This window comes from Caretta caretta, chromosome 6, assembly GCF_965140235.1.
Source record: "Caretta caretta isolate rCarCar2 chromosome 6, rCarCar1.hap1, whole genome shotgun sequence".
Classification (NCBI taxonomy): domain Eukaryota; kingdom Metazoa; phylum Chordata; order Testudines; family Cheloniidae; genus Caretta; species Caretta caretta.
In genome coordinates this window covers 103,326,639-103,345,315 of record NC_134211.1, presented here as the reverse complement: position 1 = coordinate 103,345,315, position 18,677 = coordinate 103,326,639, and the positions used below count along the sequence as shown (strand labels likewise).

General features: G+C 38.2%; 1 protein-coding gene across 3 annotated transcripts in view; it reads right to left on the bottom strand.

Moving 5' to 3' along the window:
* The window catches only part of PPP4R4 (protein phosphatase 4 regulatory subunit 4), a 136,276-nt gene that overhangs the window by 100,439 nt on the left and 17,160 nt on the right, over positions 1-18,677 (bottom strand). Inside the window, exon 2 of one of the 3 annotated variants that reach the window (XM_048852205.2) lies at positions 4,487-4,512. The exons of the other annotated variants lie outside the window; for them this stretch is intronic. The gene's annotated coding sequence lies outside the window, so the exon portion shown is untranslated. The remainder of the gene's footprint in view (positions 1-4,486; positions 4,513-18,677) is intronic. 3 annotated transcript variants of the gene reach the window in all.

The following is an 18,677-nucleotide window of genomic DNA, read 5'->3' as shown; positions in this document are numbered from 1 at the left end:
CCATGAACATATGAGGGTCTTGACAGAAAAGCCCTTGAAGATTTGTGCTTACAAAGGGAGTTATCCTTTAAGAAGAAAGCCCCAGATCAAGAACTGAAAAATTTGCTCAGGGACAGTGACATTGCTGAGATGGAAAAGCAGGAGTATAGGAGATGCATGGAACAGCAGGATGCACTGCTGAGGAAAAGGCTCAACGCAGGCAAATGGATGCACCAAGGGTAATTCTAGATTCAAGTAAAACTCAGAAGAAATGTATTGTGGCTCAACAGAGTGATATTTAATTAAAGCAGGCCAGGGCTAATGCACAGAATAATGCCCCCAACTGCGGAAGGATGGGTAAGATCTTTTGTGAAAGAGGGAATATTATTTAGTCGGGCTATCAAGTGACGAAAAATAATTAATCACACAATTAATTGCACTGTTAAACAATAATAGAATACCATTTATTTAAATATTTTAATGTCTTCTACATTTTCAAATATATTGATTTCTATTACAACACAGAATACAAAGTGTACAGTGCTCACTTTCTATTCTTATTTTTGATTACAAATATTTGAACTGTAAAAATGATAAAGGAAATAGTATTTTTTCAATTCACCTAATACAAGTACTGTAGTGCAATCTCTTTATCATGAAAGTTCAACTTACAAATGTAGAATTATGTACAAAAATAACTGCCTTCAAAAATAAAACAATGTAAAATTTTAGAGCCTACAAAGTCCACTCAGTCCTACTTCTTTTTCAGCTAATTGCTCAGACAAACAAGTTTGTTTACATTTGCTGCCCACTTCTTGTTTACAATCAGCTGAAAGAGAGATCAGGCATTCACATGGCACTGTTGTAGCTGGCGTCACAAGATATTTACATGCCAGATACGCTAAAGATTCATATGTGCCTTCATTCTTCAACCACCATTCCAGAGGACATGCTGATGACGGGTTCTGCTCGATAACAATCCAAAGCAGTGAAGATCTATGTCCGTTCATTTTCATTATCTGAGTTAGATGCCACCAGCAGAAGGTTGTTTTTCTTTTTGATGGTTTGGGTTCTGTAGTTTCCACATCAGAGTGTTGCTCTTTTAAGACTTCTGAAATCATGCTCCACACCTTGTCCCTCTCAGATTTTGGAAGGCACTTCAGGTTCTTAAACCTTGGGTCGAGTGCTGTTGCTATCTTTAGAAATCTCACATTGGTACCTTCTTTGAATTTTGTCAAATCTGTAGTGAAAGTGTTCTTAAAATGAACAACATGTGCTGGGTCATCATCCAAGACTGCTATAACATGAAATATATAGCAGAATGATAGTAAAACAGAGCAGGGAACATACAATTCTCCCTCAAGGAGTCCAGTCACAAATTTAATTAACGCATTATTTTTTTAAATGAGAGTCATCAGCATGGAAGTATATCCTCTGAAATGGTGGCTGAAGCATGAAGGGGCATACGAATGTTTAGCATATCTGGCATGTAAATACCTTGCAATGCTGGCTACAAATGTGCCATGCAAATGCCTGTTCTCACTTTCTGGTGACATTATAAATAAGAAGAGGGCAGCATTATCTCCTGTAAATGTAAACAAACTTGCTTGTCTTAGCGATTGGCTGAACAAGAAGTAGGACTGAATGGACTTGTAGGCTTTACATTGTTTTGCTTTTGAGTGCAGTTATGTAACAAAAAAAATTTCTACTTTTGTAAGTTGCACTTTCAGGACAAAGAGAATGCACTATAGCACTTGTATGAAGTGAACTGAAAAATACTATTTCTTTTCTCTATCATTTTTACAGTGCAAATATTTATAATCAAAAATATATACTTTGATGTCAATTACAACACAGAATACAATATATATGAAAATGTAGAAAAACAGCCAAAATACTTAATAAATTTCAATTGATATTCTATTCTTTAACAGTGCAATTAAAACTATGATTAATCACGACTAATTTTTTTATTCACGATTAATTTTTTTGAGTTGATTGCATGAGTTAACTGTGATTAATCAACAGCCCTATTATTTAGGGAAAAAGAGGATTCCTGATGAAGTGTGTCAGCAAATAGTTAAACCTTAAGGATATAGGAGAGATCTGCTCCAGTTAGCCCACGACGGACCATTTTGCAGGTCATTTGGGAATAGAAAGAACATGTGACAGGTTGAAGCAAAACTCCCATTGGCCACTTATGTATGACTCAGTGAGGGCCTACTATAGGAGCTGTGACTTGTGTCAGAAACGCAAAGGATTTAAGGGACCTAGAAAAGTATCCTTGCAGCCTTTACCCATTAAAGGAGAGGCATTGCCAGAGTGTCTGCAGATATTGTTGGACCTAAACCTTCCAGGAATGCAAAGAAATATATTCTTGTGGTAGTAGATTTTGCTACTAGGTATCCTAAGGCATAGCATTGTCTAACTTTGAAGCTGAGACCATGGCCACAGCTTTGTTCACTATCTTTAGCAAAGTAGGCTTTCTCAAAGAAATTTTAACAGACTGTGGTACTAATTTTATATCTGTAGTTTTTGAGATGTTATGGGAGTTGTGTGGGGTAAAGCATTTGAAAGCTGCACTCTACCACCCTGAAATTAGTGGACTTGTAGAAAGGTTCAATGGAACTCTAAAAGCTATGCTTAGAATGCATGTTTCCAGGCATGAGGGTGACTGGGATGTGTTGCTCCCATATTTACTGTTCACGTATAGCGTACCCCAACAATCCACAGGGTTTGCTCCCTTTGATCTCTTGTATGGGAGGCAGGTCAGGGGACTCTTAGATTTGATCTAAGAAAAGGAGTACTAATGGCACCTTAGAGACTAACAAATTTATGTGAGCATAAGTTTTCGTGAGCTACAGCTCAATTCATCGGATGCATGCAGTGGAAAATGCAGTAGGGAGATTTTATATACACAGAGAACATGAAACAATGGGCGTTACCATACACACTGTAACGAGAGTGATCAGATAAGGGGAGGTATTACCAGCAGGAGAGAAAAAAAACCTTTTGTAGCTATAATCAAGGTGGGCCATTTCCAGCAGGTTTCAGAGTAGCAGCTGTGTTAGTCTGTATTCGCAAAAAGAAAGGGAGTACTTGTGCCACCTTAGAGACTAACAAATTTATTTGAGCACAAGCTTTCGTGAGCTACAGCTCACTTCAGTTTACAAGAATGTGTGAGGAACAGTGGGGTAGGGGAGGAATAAACATGGGGAAATAGTTTTACTTTGTGTAATGACACATCCACTCCTAGTCTTTTCTCAAACCTAATTTAATGGTGTTCAGTTTGCAAATTAATTCCCATTCAGTAGTCTCTCGTTGGAGTCTGTTTTTGAAGTTTTTTTTGTTTTAATATTGCGACTTTACCTCCATTATGTCACTTTCCTCTCACAGCAGCAGGCTTAAGAATGTTGACTGTAATTTAAAACTTTATTTTACAATATTCAGTTTTATTATTTTTTTCATCTTCTGATCTTTCAGAATACCACATTGAAATACAAACAAAGCACACTGAAATTCCACAACATGACTACTGTATAGACTAGAATATTAATTAAAATGTTATCAAATTAAAGGTTGACAATTAATCTTCAGAACAACAGACTGTTTTATTGACATCTAGAAACTGTTTTGGAGCCAAATTAGTCCAAACTCTAATAGAAATAGTTTGACAAATAAGATATAGAAAAATAACATACATGAAAAAGATTTTGCATGTTGGCTATCCAACTCTTCTCCTTTTCTCATCCTCTCTCATTCCCTCTTTCTTTCTACCTTATCTCAAGAATATAGACTGTAATTTTACCAAGAATGCAACTATAGTTTACAATAACATCCAACTTGAGAAGTGCATTAATATTTTGGGTTTTTTTAATACATCTATTAAGATAACTAGGCTACTTCCCTAACTGAAATTAGGATGACATTCTTAAAAGTATTACAACCCACTTGTATGGCTAATTATCATATCACTTTTAAATACACGATGCTCCAGTAGAAGGCAGGAGGTCTCATTAAGTGTCTCATCTGCACAAGTGTTCCCTGGTTTAAAAACATTGTCCACAAACACAGTTATGTTAGTCAGTTTCAACACTCACAGCTATATTCAAATCTTTTTCTTAAAACCATTCAAAATTAGGGTGAACTAGATTAGAGAACAGAAAATTTAAAATGACAATTTAAGTACAATTTTACAAAGTTTCCAAAACATGTTTTTAAACCTTTATTTAAAACTGAATGAAAGGATGTTATTAACTCAGTTACCATGAATAGGTTTACATTAAATGATTAGTTATTTTGTGATGGACGTGGTTTATTGCTTTGTTGTTGTTTTTGAAAAATCAAACATCAATATTTCATTATTTTATTTCAAGCAATAACACTAATGTGTCTAATGTTGATTATGTGTGTGTTAGTGATTTGTTTAATAATTCTTCGAAGGCTCACATGCTAATCACATTACTTGCACAATTCCAACAAAATCTTAGAGAAACAAAGGCATTACCTGGCTGAAGGACAGTGATTTGCTTCCTGAAATTCAGCAAAATGGAATTTAACTGTACATCTTAATCAACAGATACTATGACAAAATACCATCAGCTTTGTGAATAAGAAACTTAAAGAAAAGGAGTGCCTTCCCCTTTAAATGAGAACTACTCACAGTGACTGGCTTACTGCCAATTCAGAATTTGGAGCTGGAGGCATTTCAACACCTCCACACAGCCTGTAATTTTCCAACTGTGGGAGATTTTTCTTATATTACTACTGAAGCAGTAGCATTGTGGATTCTTCTCTTTAGCTACTCAGGTCTCCAGAATTAAAGTGAATTATCTCTAAATGTTCAGATTAAGACAGTTTTAATACTGTATGATATACCAAAATAAATGCTACATAGTTATTTCCTTTAGAGGTCACAGTAAATGCAATGTTATAGAGAAATTGTTCCTCTATTAATAGCATTAACTGCAGGAAAGCTCTGCCAGAGCCCTATACTTTAAGGCAATTTAGATCACCCTTTTTTGTAAGCAAATTTCATGCAGACAATATCATTTATGTACAAAAATTCAGAAATAAATCTTTGGGTATTTTTTCCATCTTTCTTCAGTTTGTAACCATGGACATATTCACAACATTGTGGGTCAAATTTTCAAAAAAACCTCTCTAAATTTGCATCTTCAAAAATATAATGTTGGGAACATAAACAAAAAAATCCTGTCTGCAGATTGTGCAGACAGAAAATATGGCCAAATTTAAACTTGGCACAACTGTATAACCTTATATGTATATAACATAATGTGACTGTGTGAATATTATTATTATTATTAGTCTGAGTTTGGAATGACATCACCAATAATGATAAAAATCTTTATATCACATCATCTGTTTTGTTTCACTAAAATACATGGTGAAACAAAATTATAGAAAATGTTTAGAACTTGAAACTATTGTATTGTTACTACTTGGGACATGTGCAGAAGAACTTTGAATCCAATCCTGCAAGCCCACCTCACATGGAACTCCAGCTGAAGTCAACGGGAAGAACTTAAGAGACAGGGTCCTTTTTTACTGAAAAGGTTGAGAAAGTTCCTGACATTGGACAGCAAGTGATATGAAATTTTTAAAGAAGCACTTTAAGGAAAATGAACATCTAGAAGAGTCACATTATCGAAAGTCAGATCTATAACCCTTACTCATGCTGAACAGTATTTAACTACACAAGAAAATCCTATTGATGTGAGTAAGGGTTCCAGAATCTAGCCCTAAATAAGAAAGAAAATAAGAAAATCAAAATTACCTAGGAAGCTTATTAATAATTGGTGGATTACCATTGTATACTGCAGATGACCAGTACATCCTTCACCATGTCCTGTACTAAATGCTAAGAAATTGAAGCCAGAATATATTCATATATTTATAGTTCACAAAAATCAAAACAAAATCAACATTTAACTCACACTTCTCCTCTGACTCCCCCAAATGTGAATGTTAATAATAAAAAAAAGGTAATCACCCATCACCAAATGCATTGCTTTTTAAAAAGTAAGACCAACCTCTTCTGGGTCTCCATGTATTTTCTGTGTTATCTATTTAAGGCCAGATGCTACAAACACTTTCTACTGGACATGAAAAATAACTGCTTTTAACTTGAGTAGTCCCACTGAAATTATAGTCTACACTCAGTACTAAGTGTTTCCAGGTTTGGACCTTTACTGTGTAAGCTCCTCAGGGCACAAAACATGTTTTCTTTGGTGTCTTGAATGGTGTTGAGTACAATGTTGGTGTTTAACAAAAAACAAACAGCAAACCTGGGCATAAGATAAAGGCAATAAAGTCCTTAGAGAAACTAAATGCACCTGTTATCTAGAAAATTAACATCGGAACTATTAAATATTTATATCTATTAATACAGTACTAATAAACATCAACCCCTGTAGATATTTAGTGTGCATATGGTATTAATCTTTGGAAATTTGGGCCAGATCCAACAAATCTTTCCTACAGGGAGTAGTCCTCTCTCACATGAGAGAAGGTTTGCAGCAATCAGTCCTATATTAACTGTATTGTTAATTTTTTAAAATATTCTTAAAGTACATTCAGAAAAAATTTTTTAAAATGAAGAGTCCGATAGTCCCTGACCCTCATTCAGGTACATGTGTCTCTGGAAGGAGGACGGGTGCAAAACCTTCTCTTTCTTGGGCATCATGCGAAGGCCAAGAACTACTCCCCATATGCTCCCCAAAAGGTGCATATTACCTGAAAGCAGAAAGATAGATAAAGTGAGGGCAGGTCCATGACCCTACCTCTTCTCTGCACTGGTCTGAAGAGTGTGGTGCATTCTGCTCTGTGCTACATACCAGAGAATGATGAGGCACAATGTCTCCCCAAGCTCATACTCAGCCAGTGCAACTGCATACTGTCCCTTACTTAGGACTGTGGCTAAATGCCACAATCTAGCTCAAAAGATTCGCCAGCTGGTTACAGCTGAATTACTTTGTGCTGTATCTATTGTTATTTCTTAAATTTAGTAGCCCTTATAAACCCGCAGGCTCTAATGAATGGGCACTGTAGCCTGTAATAGTGATTCAGCGCCTTGGATGAGAGAATATCATTTTTGGAAGACTCTGAAGCCACGTGCTGTGTATTTTGTGGCCGGGTTATTTAATTTGCGCTTCTGCAAAAGAAGCATTGAATGTGAAGGAATCGAATGCCAGCAAATCAACCAATTATGACAGCATAGTGCAATCTGCAAGCACACCTACTGACTGACAGTCCTACTCAATTTGTGAAAAATTTGTCAAACTGTAAATACTCACACCTTTTGTCTCTAAAACACAAGTTCAAATCCAAGCAGGGGTAACAGTGTGGTCTACACCCTGCCAGGGAGACCAGAGTCTTTTTGTGGAAAGAAGAGGGTGAAGATGTAAAGATCAGACATGCCTACAGCTCATGAGCTCTCCAGGGAACAAGCCTGAACAATATTAAAAGAGAAATAGGAAGACAGCTGGGGGCTATTAGTGTAAATCAAGGTCACACACTTGGAAGCTCCTGGATATAGATGTGGCTAGACAGCCAGACCAGTATGAGAAGACAGGAAAGCCATCCTTTGAGGGGTGTCTTTTGGAATGACTGTGACCTGGCCTACCACTGAACGTTGAGGAAAGGGAGCTTTATTGTGTATTTTATTTACTCTGTACCAAGAGGGAAGAAACCCTAAGGAACTGCGTCTTTACCCCTGTGCTAAAGAAACTTAGGGACAGGGTTGGCTATACGGGAAAGAGAGATGACAGAAGTAGGCTAGAGGAAGGTGGTAGAAAGAGTATGGGGCATGATCCAGAGGCCTGCCTTATTTGTTTAGGGCCCAAGACTATAGTTCTCAATATAAGGAGGGCATGAGCTCCACTTTGATTCCTCGCCTGTAAAGGAAGACATTGTTAAGCAGCATATAGTAACCAAAAGTTGTATTTTTTCCTGATGGCTGCTCAGTGGAATATGGGAAATGCGTTTGGTGGTCTCAGTCAAATTCTAAAGAAGAGAGAAAGTAAACAAACAAAAATATCATATATCATCACAACTGGTAATCCTTACCAGAATGGTCATGGAGAATGAACTTCATCTATTCTTTGACAGGTATCCAAGTAGCAGCCGTGATAGTCTGTATTCGCAAAAAGAAAAGGAGTACTTGTGGCACTTTAGAGACTAACCAATTTATTTGAGCATAAGCTTTCATGAGCTACAGCTCACTTCATTGGATGCATAAAGTGGAAAGTACAGTGAGGAGATTTTATATACACACAGTCCATGAAAAAATATACCCTATGATGGTGTCCCCTGAATAGATATGTGGGCACAGTTGGCTACAAGCCATCAGGAACACTATTCCCGATAATGTCACGGCAAACCTGGTGGCTGAACTTTGTGACTTTGTCCTCACCCATAACTATTTCACATTTGGGGACAATGTATACCTTCAGATCAGTGGCACTGCTATGGGTACCTGCATGGCCCCACAGTATGCCAACATTTTTATGGCTGACTTAGAACAACGCTTCCTCAGCTCTCGTCCCCTAATGCCCATACTCTACTTGTGCTATATTGATGACATCTTCATCATCTGGACCCATGGAAAAGAAGCCCTTGAGGAATTCCACCATGATTTCAACAATTTCCATCCCACCATCAACCTCAGCCTGGACCAGTCCACACAAGAGATCCACTTCCTGGACACTACAGTGCTAATAAACGATGGTCACATAAACCGGAAACCTACTGACCGCTATTCCTACCTACATGCCTCCAGGTTTCACCCAGACCACACCACACAATCCATTGTCTACAGCCAAGTTCTACGATACAACTGCATTTGCTCCAACCCCTCAGACAGAGACAAACACCTACAAGATCTCTATCAAGCATTCTTACAACTACAATACTCACCTGCTGAAGTGAAGAAACAGACTGACAGAGCCAGAAGACTACCCAGAAGTCACCTAATACAGGACAGGCCTAACAAAGAAAATAACAGAACGCCTATAGCCATCACCTTCAGCCCCCAACTAAAACGTCTCCAACGCATTATCAAGGATCTACAACCTATCCTGAAGGACGACCCATCACTCTCACAAATCTTGGGAGACAGGCCAATCCTTGCCTACAGACAGCCCCCCAACCTGAAGCAAATACTCACCAACAACCACGCACCACACCACAGAACCACTAACCCACGAACCTATCCTTGCAACAAAGCCCGTTGCCAACTGTGCCCACATATCTATTCAGGGGACACCATCATAGGGCCTAATCACATCAGCCACACTATCAGAGGCTCGTTCACCTGCACATCTACCAATGTGATACATGCCATCATGTGCCAGCAATGCCCCTCTGCCATGTACATTGGGCAAACTGGACAGTCTCTACGTAAACGAATAAATGGACACAAATTAGATGTCAAGAATTATAACATTCATAAACCAGTCGGAGAACACTTCAATCTCTCTGGTCACACGATTTCTGACCTTAAAGTGACTATCCTTCAACAAAAAAACTTTGAAAACAGACTCCAACTAGAGACTGCTGAATTGGAATTAATTTGCAAATTGGATACAATTAACTTAGGCTTGAATAGAGACTGGGAGTGGTTGAGTCATTATACTAAGTAAAACTATTTCCCCTTGTTTATTCCTCCTCCCCCCCCCCCCCTCACTGTTCCTCAGACGTTCTTATTAACTCCTGGAAATGTGCTGGAAATGGCCCACCTTCATCATCACTTCAAAAGGTTTTCTCTCCCCCCACCCCTGGTAATAGCTCATCTTAAGTGATCACTCTCCTTACAATGTATATTTTTTCATGGTCTGTGTGTATATAAAATCTCCTCACTGTACTTTCCACTTTATGCATCCAATGAAGTGAGCTGTAGCTCACGAAAGCTTATGCTCAAATAAATTGGTTAGTCTCTAAGGTGCCCCAAGTACTCCTTTTCTTTTTTCATCTATTCTTGTACACTTAAAGGTTGCCAACCCCGTTCAAGGGTGAGAACATGGGTGGAACACTGTGACTGTTTTGGGTATACATATAGGACATTAAGTCTCCATGGCTGTTGATCTGTCACCATTCAACTGCTAACATGTACATTTAAAATTTTAAAGAATTGTAAAAGTAACAAATAACACTAAAATAGTTGAATGAGATTTTCCAAAGTGCTTCATGTTGCCCTAAATCTGCTTCCATGGAAGCCAATGGTAAAACACCATTGACTTCCATGGGAGCAAAATTAGGCCAACATGAAAATCCCTCTCCTTGTCTTTATGAAATGTATATCTTGTTGGATACTGAAAGCTAGTGTGCCTCAGGGTTAGTGCCTCAATGCATTCAAGGGATGCTGTATGTACTGCTTTCGTTATGACTGTGTATCCTGCTACATGATCCTTTCAACATAATATCTACTTTGTTCCAGGTGTTAGGATTTAAGGGCCTAACCCTGCAAGGTACTGAACCCCTTTGACTTCTGTTTTTATATGAATGGGAAATTGAGAGGGCTCAGTACCTTGCAGGATTCAGTCCTTATAGGGATTACTCAACATCAATTCCATTTCCAAGTTTTCAGTTCTCCTCCTGTAAAGTACACTGGTTGCCAAGGCAAACAACAAATGCAGATAAATATCACTGTCAATAATAGCAACCACATGGTCAACAAAGCTTCCTCATGCAGTACAAGGATTAGTTACTAGTTATGTAAAATTAATCTATGATCCTATGTAGTCTTCGTTTACTTTTAACTTTAAGATTTTGAGATAATATTTATAATGATTTAAAAATCATTACACTTCTGTCCAATTTTTAAACCTACTATTATTACAAGTAACATCTAACATTATTTAACTGGTAGAAGGATTTTTTTGTACTTTTGACATTGTTTCATGTTTATTTTTAATATAGCAATAGAGGAAAGAAAAACTTTTTAAAAAGTAGGAAAATGTGCTTGTTGTCAGTCCGCAGATGTGTTGCTTTAGACTATTTTTAACAAAAGACTAGATTTCTAGTGTTCCTTTAACATAAGAAAATGATATTTTCTGTAGAAGAGACATCTGTTCCTTCCACCACTGCAATGCATATCTGATATGCAGTAGTTCTTGCTTTCATGAGAGGAAACGTTAACTATGCTCACATTTTAATTATAGCGCTATAAATAGAAGTTATTGTAACAACAGAAATAAAAGAATCTAATAATTTACTTAGCTGACATTGTAATAACTATATGAAAACTGGACCCAATCCCATAGAAGGAACTATCATTCTGATACAATCACTTCACTTTAAGACCACAGGTTGGGCAAAGAATGAGAAGAAGCAGAACTACAAATTGAGTTGCTAAAATAAACACACCCATTACCAGGGAGACTCTACAGACAATACTGCTCTTGAAAGAGACTAGTAAGTGGGTTATGCACTACCATGTCTCAAGCTGTACTGTGATCCTAAATAGACATCTGGGAATAGAAGAAAAACAACCCCAACATGAGATTTGGGAGCAAATTATTAAAAAGACAGATGTCAGTATATCTATTAAATTGAAGAATTATCTGATGGTAAATGACAGTAAGAAATAGAAGACACTCTGTCTTCATATAAAATTGGTATAAAATTTAAGAGAGATTATACTTCTGTATTATATGTATGGGCCCCTGAGATCCAGCTTCCCTGGCATTAGGAGTGTGCTCATAAGACAGAGGGCAGATTCAGATCACCTTGGCACTGCAGCGATTTCTAGCTTCCAGAACAGTCCTTTGGGGCCATAAACAGCCAAATATAATTTAAAGCATCCTTAAGGCTGCTTTAAATTATACCAGGAGCCACGGGCCCATTCCTGCATATACTTACACACACTTAACTTTATGCATGCAAGTAGTCCCATTAACTTGGAACTACCCAAATGCACAATGTTAAGAACACACAAATATTTCCAGGGTTGGGGCCCAAACATGTCTCCAGCTAGCCCCAGGACTGTTATGTTACTAAAATGGTGTAAAGCCACCTTGTCCTCCCATGACAAGCACATCTCAACTGGACAAAAGAATCTGGACTTGTATTTTTAAGCTTCTAAGATTGTGTTGTAAATAAGGGACAACAAAAAATCTGAAACCATAAAATATAGTTGAGCTCTATTATAAGAAACACTGCTGTGTCAATTATGATAGCCATGTTTGCCTTTTTACATTTGAATTTGAAACACTTTTCCCATAGAATATCTGGTTTTCCAAAAACACTTTCCCTTCCTGCTCTTCACTTTGTCCACTAAATGTGCCTTGGTTGAATCTCGATAAAATCTACATAGACTTTAAACTATGAAAAAATAAATGAGTCAACTAACTTTCAGTGCCTTGCTTAATTTGACTTGTGTTACTAAATATGAACAATCCAATGGAGTTTAAATGTGATTAGAAAAACAATACTTAACTGGATAATATTGTAGCTATGTATTCATAGTAACCATGTTTACCAAGATCAGTTTGCTCAATTGAACCTTCTTATTTCATTTTCTTATTGAAGAATTGCCAAAAGGAATTCTAATTCAGATAAGAGACCATTTTGTGAGTCTGCCAGAGCAAATGTACTACAATAATCTCATTCTTCTAAGGGTCATCTATTTCTTTAACTAACTTTAAACATTAATTACTATGTGGTAACATTTCAAAAAACTGTATTTTAGAAAAACCTTCAGGATCATAAATGTGAATGTGTTTAAAAGGACTCACATGACAGGTTGCAATGCCACTCACTCAGATTTGGCCTGGCTGCCCGTCTGTCAACAAATCTGGTTGGCTCTGCAACCCTGTGAGCCTGCTTGCTCCCCCACCCCCCACCTATACAGTCCTTTCAGCACCTCTATAACGAAGCACCCCCAGCCACTGGAGAGAAGCAGAATGGGGGCACCAGGAACCTCAGTCTCCAGGATGGTGGGAGAATTGGATCTGGGCTTTGAGTGTTTCCTGGGGAAGAGGAGATGACAGAGGATGAGGTCTGGGACTCCAAGAACCATCTGTCCCTTGGTGAGGATGGTGCCCTTCAGACTGAACACCTCTCTGGGTAAGAGCTTGGGGTTGGGTGTGGGGCAGGGAGACCATGGAGCTAGTTGCAGGGGGAAGAGAGCTCAGAACTGGGTATGAGACTATGGAGGAGAGGGGGGAAGAAGAGTGTGGGGCACTAGGAAAGGAACATGCGTTGAGCTGGGTGCAGAGGGGAGAGTGCAGGGCTGGGCGTGGAGGCATCAGTGAAGAGAGTGCAGGCCTGGGAACAGGGGAAGAGAGATTGAGGCTTGGTTCAGGCACAGGGAGGAAGAGTTCTGGGACTGCTCCTTAGGAAAATTCTGATTGCATCCCTGCTTGTACACAAATTCTAGAAGCAGTGAATATATTCTGCACATATAAATTTCCTCTTGCAGAATGAGTTACATAAAGCATCTGTTTTCACTTGTTGTCCAAATGGTTATACCAATAAGTTTATTCATAGAGGTGGCTCCATTTTGGTCAAGAATGAAACAAAATCTCTACAGCTCTCTAAACATATTTTAGGGTCCTTTTTGATTCAAGGCACTGCACAAATGTGAGCCATTATACATACTGGACCAACTGGCTTCCACTGTTACTTGTCTTTCCAAAGACTTGACTGCCTGATGAACAACCCAGTGCATACAGAAGATATCTCCAAAACATATGACAGTAACCTTAAGGGCAACAGCCAGAGCTTGATACTGACTTTTGGGACTTAAAAAGTATGAATGAGTTTTGAAAGATGCTTTGAAATTTTACAGTTTAAGATAGAGAACATATTTTTTAAATCCCAGAATAGATTGTGGTGGCTGACACACTGCACAACAACATGAAGAGTATCGTATTCAAATGTCACCTACACACACTTGAACATCCTGTTTTAACTGCTGCAGAAGAGAGTGAGAAAGGGGAAGAAAAAGTGAAAAAGTGAGAGTGAGTGGTAAAGAGGCAGTAATAATGGATATTGTGTATGGAATGAATGTAGAGAGACAGCAGGTCAATGGGTGAATGAAGAGCTAGGTTAAATGAATGGAGGGCTAAAGTAAGTAGGGGAAGAGAATGGAAGAGGGAGAGACTGCATTCAGAGGTTTAAAAACTTGAGCTCAGACAGCCATTTTTCCCCTTACACAGGAGAAAAAATAAATATTAGAGAGAACATCGATCTCAATCTAAACTCCAAAATTGTGGGTGCAAAAACTTGGGTATTGAAAATGGAACCTTGCCATTTTAAAGCCTGTTTTTGAAACTCTGGCCCTAGAAGTGGTGGAGTGAAGCTACCTTTATTCAAACCAAAGAGAGCTGGATAGGACTTCCAAGGGTTTTGAACCCAGAAACAGTTCCTGAGGATTACAGGTGCAATGTGTTGTCTCTATAGTGATCCCACCACTTGGTGACCCAAAACCAAAAAGGGGCTTGGATTTTTGAAAAATTGTGAACTTGTACCCTGCATAAACTACCTCTTAAGCAGAAAGTAAGTACCGGTAATAAGACTCTCTCAGCCTCTAATTAAAAAGAAAAGGAGTACTTGTGGCACCTTAGAGACTAACAAATTTATTTGAGCATAAGCTTTCGTGGGCTACAGCTCACTTCATCGGACGCATGCAGTGGAAAAGAAAATTATTTTCCACTGCAGCTCACAAAAGCTTATGCTCAAATAAATTTGTTAGTCGCTAAGGTGCCACAAGTACTCCTTTTCTTTTTGCAGATACAGACTAACATGGCTGCTACTCTGAAACCTGTCATCCTCTAATTGTTATTCAATAGTTTCAATAGTCTTAGCTACTCAGGTCAGGTTCAAGCCGTGAGAAATAGCAGATACACTGTATCAAACAGCTGATTTCAATTATGTTCCCTCATCTGTCACAAGCACACATAGATCAAGGACAGCTTTTCCTCAGCAAAGTGTGAATCATTTACAATTACTTCCATTTCCTGTTGCAACTGATTCATGGTCAGCCCAAAAAGAAAGAGTGCTGTGCCTGATACATATTCACTCTGGAAGACAGATTGTGCAACAGCCTGATCCAAAGCCCATTGAAGTTAACAAGAGTCTTCCCATTGACTTCACTGGATTTGGGATCAGGCCGCAAAGCAGGTGACAGAATGAACATGACAGACAGAAATTCAGTGGAACAAGCAAATATACTTTAACTTCCCATCTCTCCCTGGAGGAACCTCACCTAAAAGAATATGAAATAGAAATGTATATAACTTTTCTGCCATTAGGCCCATCCACAATGGTGATGAACACAATGCCAGAATCTGTCTAGCACCAACCAAGTTTAAACAGATCTGATCTCAGGGCTGTGGTCTTGATTGTGATCCACATGTCCACTACACTGATCTTAAATGGTCTTTTGTGAAACTATTTTCCTCTCACAAACCATTATTTTAAAATTATTCCTAACAGTATGATTATCCCAAAAGGACTGTGTCATAAATATAAAAGGAAGGGTAACCACCTTTCTGCATACAGAACTATAAAAACCCTCCTGGCCAGAGGCAAAACCCTTTCACCTGTAAAGGGTTAAGAAGCTAAGATAACCTTGCTGGCACCTGACCAAAATAAACCAATGAGGAGACAAGATACTTTCAAAGCTGGAGGCGGGGGAACAAAGGGTCTGTCTGTCTGTGTGATGCTTTTGCCAGGACCAGATCAGGAATGCTCCACAGAACTTCTGTTAAGTTAGTAAGTAATTTAGCTAGAAATGCATTAGATTTCCTTTTGTTAAGTGGCTAGTAAAACAGGTTGTGCTGAATGGAACATATATTCCTGTTTTTGTGTCTTTCTGTAACTTAAGGTTTTGCCTAGAGGGATTCTCTATGTTTTTAGTCTGATTACCCTGGAAGGTATTTACCATCCTGATTTTACAGAGGTGATTCTTTTACTTTTCTTTAATTAAAATTCTTCTTTTAAGATCCTGATTGCTTTTTCATTGTTCTTAAGATCCAAGGGTTTGGGTCTGTGTTCACCTATACAAATTGGTGAGGATTTTTTCAAGCCTTCCCCAGGAAAGGGGGTGTAGGGCTTGGGGGGATATTTTGGGGGGAAGATGTATCCAAGTGGGCTCTTTCCCTGTTCTTTGTTTAACACACTTGGTGGTGCCAGCATAGGGGTCAAGGACAAGGCAAAGTTTGTACCTTGAGGAAGAATAAGCCTAGGGGGTCTCTCATGCAGGTCCCCACATCTGTATCCTAGAGTTCAGAGTGGGGAAGGAACCTTGACAGAGTGTGACATTTTGCAGTGGAAAGAATAAATAAAGCATAGACAGTAATCTCACGCACATATACTAAAATTAGATGGACATCTTCTTTAAAATGATTGCATCTTTCCTTTGGATGCATCATGATTAAGTTCAGTGAACCAGATCCTCAGCTGGGTGCAACTCCATTGATTTCAATGGAGTTATGCCAGTTTAAACCACCTGAAGATCTGGCCCACATATTCAGTGTGCTAATATCAACATCTGTCTCTAGGAAAAAAAACAGCATTGAGAAAAAAGAAAGAATCTAGTAAAACAGCCACTGGGACAGCACAATGATATATATTCAGGACTGAGAAATGCTGTAACGCAGAATACTTGTATTTGGGATCTGACTTGGCTTGCTTGCCGGTGGACTTTCTGAGGCAGAATTTAACTTAGACGTGACATACTGTACTTAGTGGTTTAGTCTTACTCCAATGCATAGAGAGCTCCAGAGTTCCATGTGTGCACTAAAGAGACCTTCATTTATTTATAGAATATTTATTTATTTGTGCTGTTGCAGCCATGAGACTTGACAGAAAGGGTTCTCCACACTGTCCTATAACCAGCATTTTGTAGATACTGCTTTGAACAGCATCAGCTTAACCAAACTCACTAGCAGAGGGAAGTGTTCAGGTGACAGAGAGAAAGGAAAAACAACAATTAAGCGGTAGTCAGTGAAAGAACAGAGTTCAGGAAAAGAACATTAATATTCTCTGTAGTGGGCTTAAAGAGCCTGAGTAATAGGATAACGATGGATTCTTTGCCCTTACAAAACATCATTCATCAAAGATCTGAATGAATTTTAATAGTATGAAGAAAACCTCCCAATACCATTATAAGGAAGATCATCATCCCCATTTTACAGACAGGTAAATCAAGGCAAAGAGAAGGTTTGTAATTTACCCAAGATCAGAGAGAGATACAGTGAAAGAGCAAGGAATAAAATCCAGGAATCTTAATTACCACTCTCTTGCCCTAACAACTAACTACTCTTAGAACACCTCATTTCAAATGGCAGAAATGTTCAGAGATAAAAGTGTAAGACCCATATTATGTCTGCCCCTAGCAATGTGTCCCATGCCTAAATCCACCTGATAATCCATTATGAAATCATGTTATACGTGTTGTTTTCTTGTAGAATACTATAAACATGTGATGTCTAAAAACTTGCAGTGCACCTTTAAAAAGAAGTTACAGTTAGGTTTTTAATCTGGAGATAAAGATAATGTGAGATGCATACCATATAGTTGCACATTAAAGTGCATACTAAAAACACAGAATAGATTAAAACCCCTATTTAAATTGTCATCTTCCTTTTCTCTGTTATGTTTTTATTTAGCATAGACTCTGCTTGATCAAGTCCAAAAAAAATCCCAACCGAAACCACAAAAAACAGATATCCCTGCCCTGAAGATTTTATAATCTAAGTAACTCTTCCAGTTCCTGCGTTCCCTAATCCAAAATGAGCTATTTAATAAAGTTACAGGAAGGGTATTACTATTTATGGTTATTAATAGAAACATTCATATATTTCCCATATTGTGGCACTTCTGCCTCTCTTGGAGGAATGTTTGCTTAAGTTAGCTGAAGGCACACCAGGAGACATGTTCTTTTTTCATAAACCAAATTCCTAGAACTCTTTCTATGTAAATCCTTAAGATTTAAACATTTGAAGTATTTTTTATATTTTTTTTCCTATCTTGACAAGGTGGGTTTTTAAGATGCACCCCCAGAGTTCGCTTTTTTTCCTGAAAAAGAATCTGAGCTGGAGTTTATTTCTCACCAGGTTAAATCCACAAAAGAAAACTTTCCAATATGCCAGAGCTATTGTTGGTATAGGTGTATCATCTATGCTTACTTGAAGATTTTCCTCTGGAAAAAACCATGACTGTTTCTCAGTAAATATTCAGGTGGCATATAGAATGATTAGATCTAAAGCCACTAGCCAGAGTGGTTACAAGTCACCTGTTTTCTGAACTTGTCCTATAGTGTCCCAAGGAGACACAACAAGTATTACATTACCATTGGTCCAAGCACACTCAGGCCAGACAACTGTGGTCAACTAACACTAACTATCACTCTTTCGAACATGAAAGGAACAAAACAGTAATTTCAACTTGGACTAGAAGTGAATACTCACTACATTTACAGCTGCTATAGTCCCCCCCGCCCCCCTCCCAAATTAATGCATCTCTAGTCAAAAAAACAACAACAAAAATACCCAAAAACCTTTATGACATGCTTCTGAGTAAAGAGGAACTGGGAAAAAGTCTGGAAAGCATATCCATTCTGAGATGGGTCGCTTGACTACAAAAGTAAATGAGAAACAGACTTCACTAAAAGAAAAATGGCTACAGAGACTAATTTGCAAAACAAGAACAAGTGATCTACCTGAAGTAGC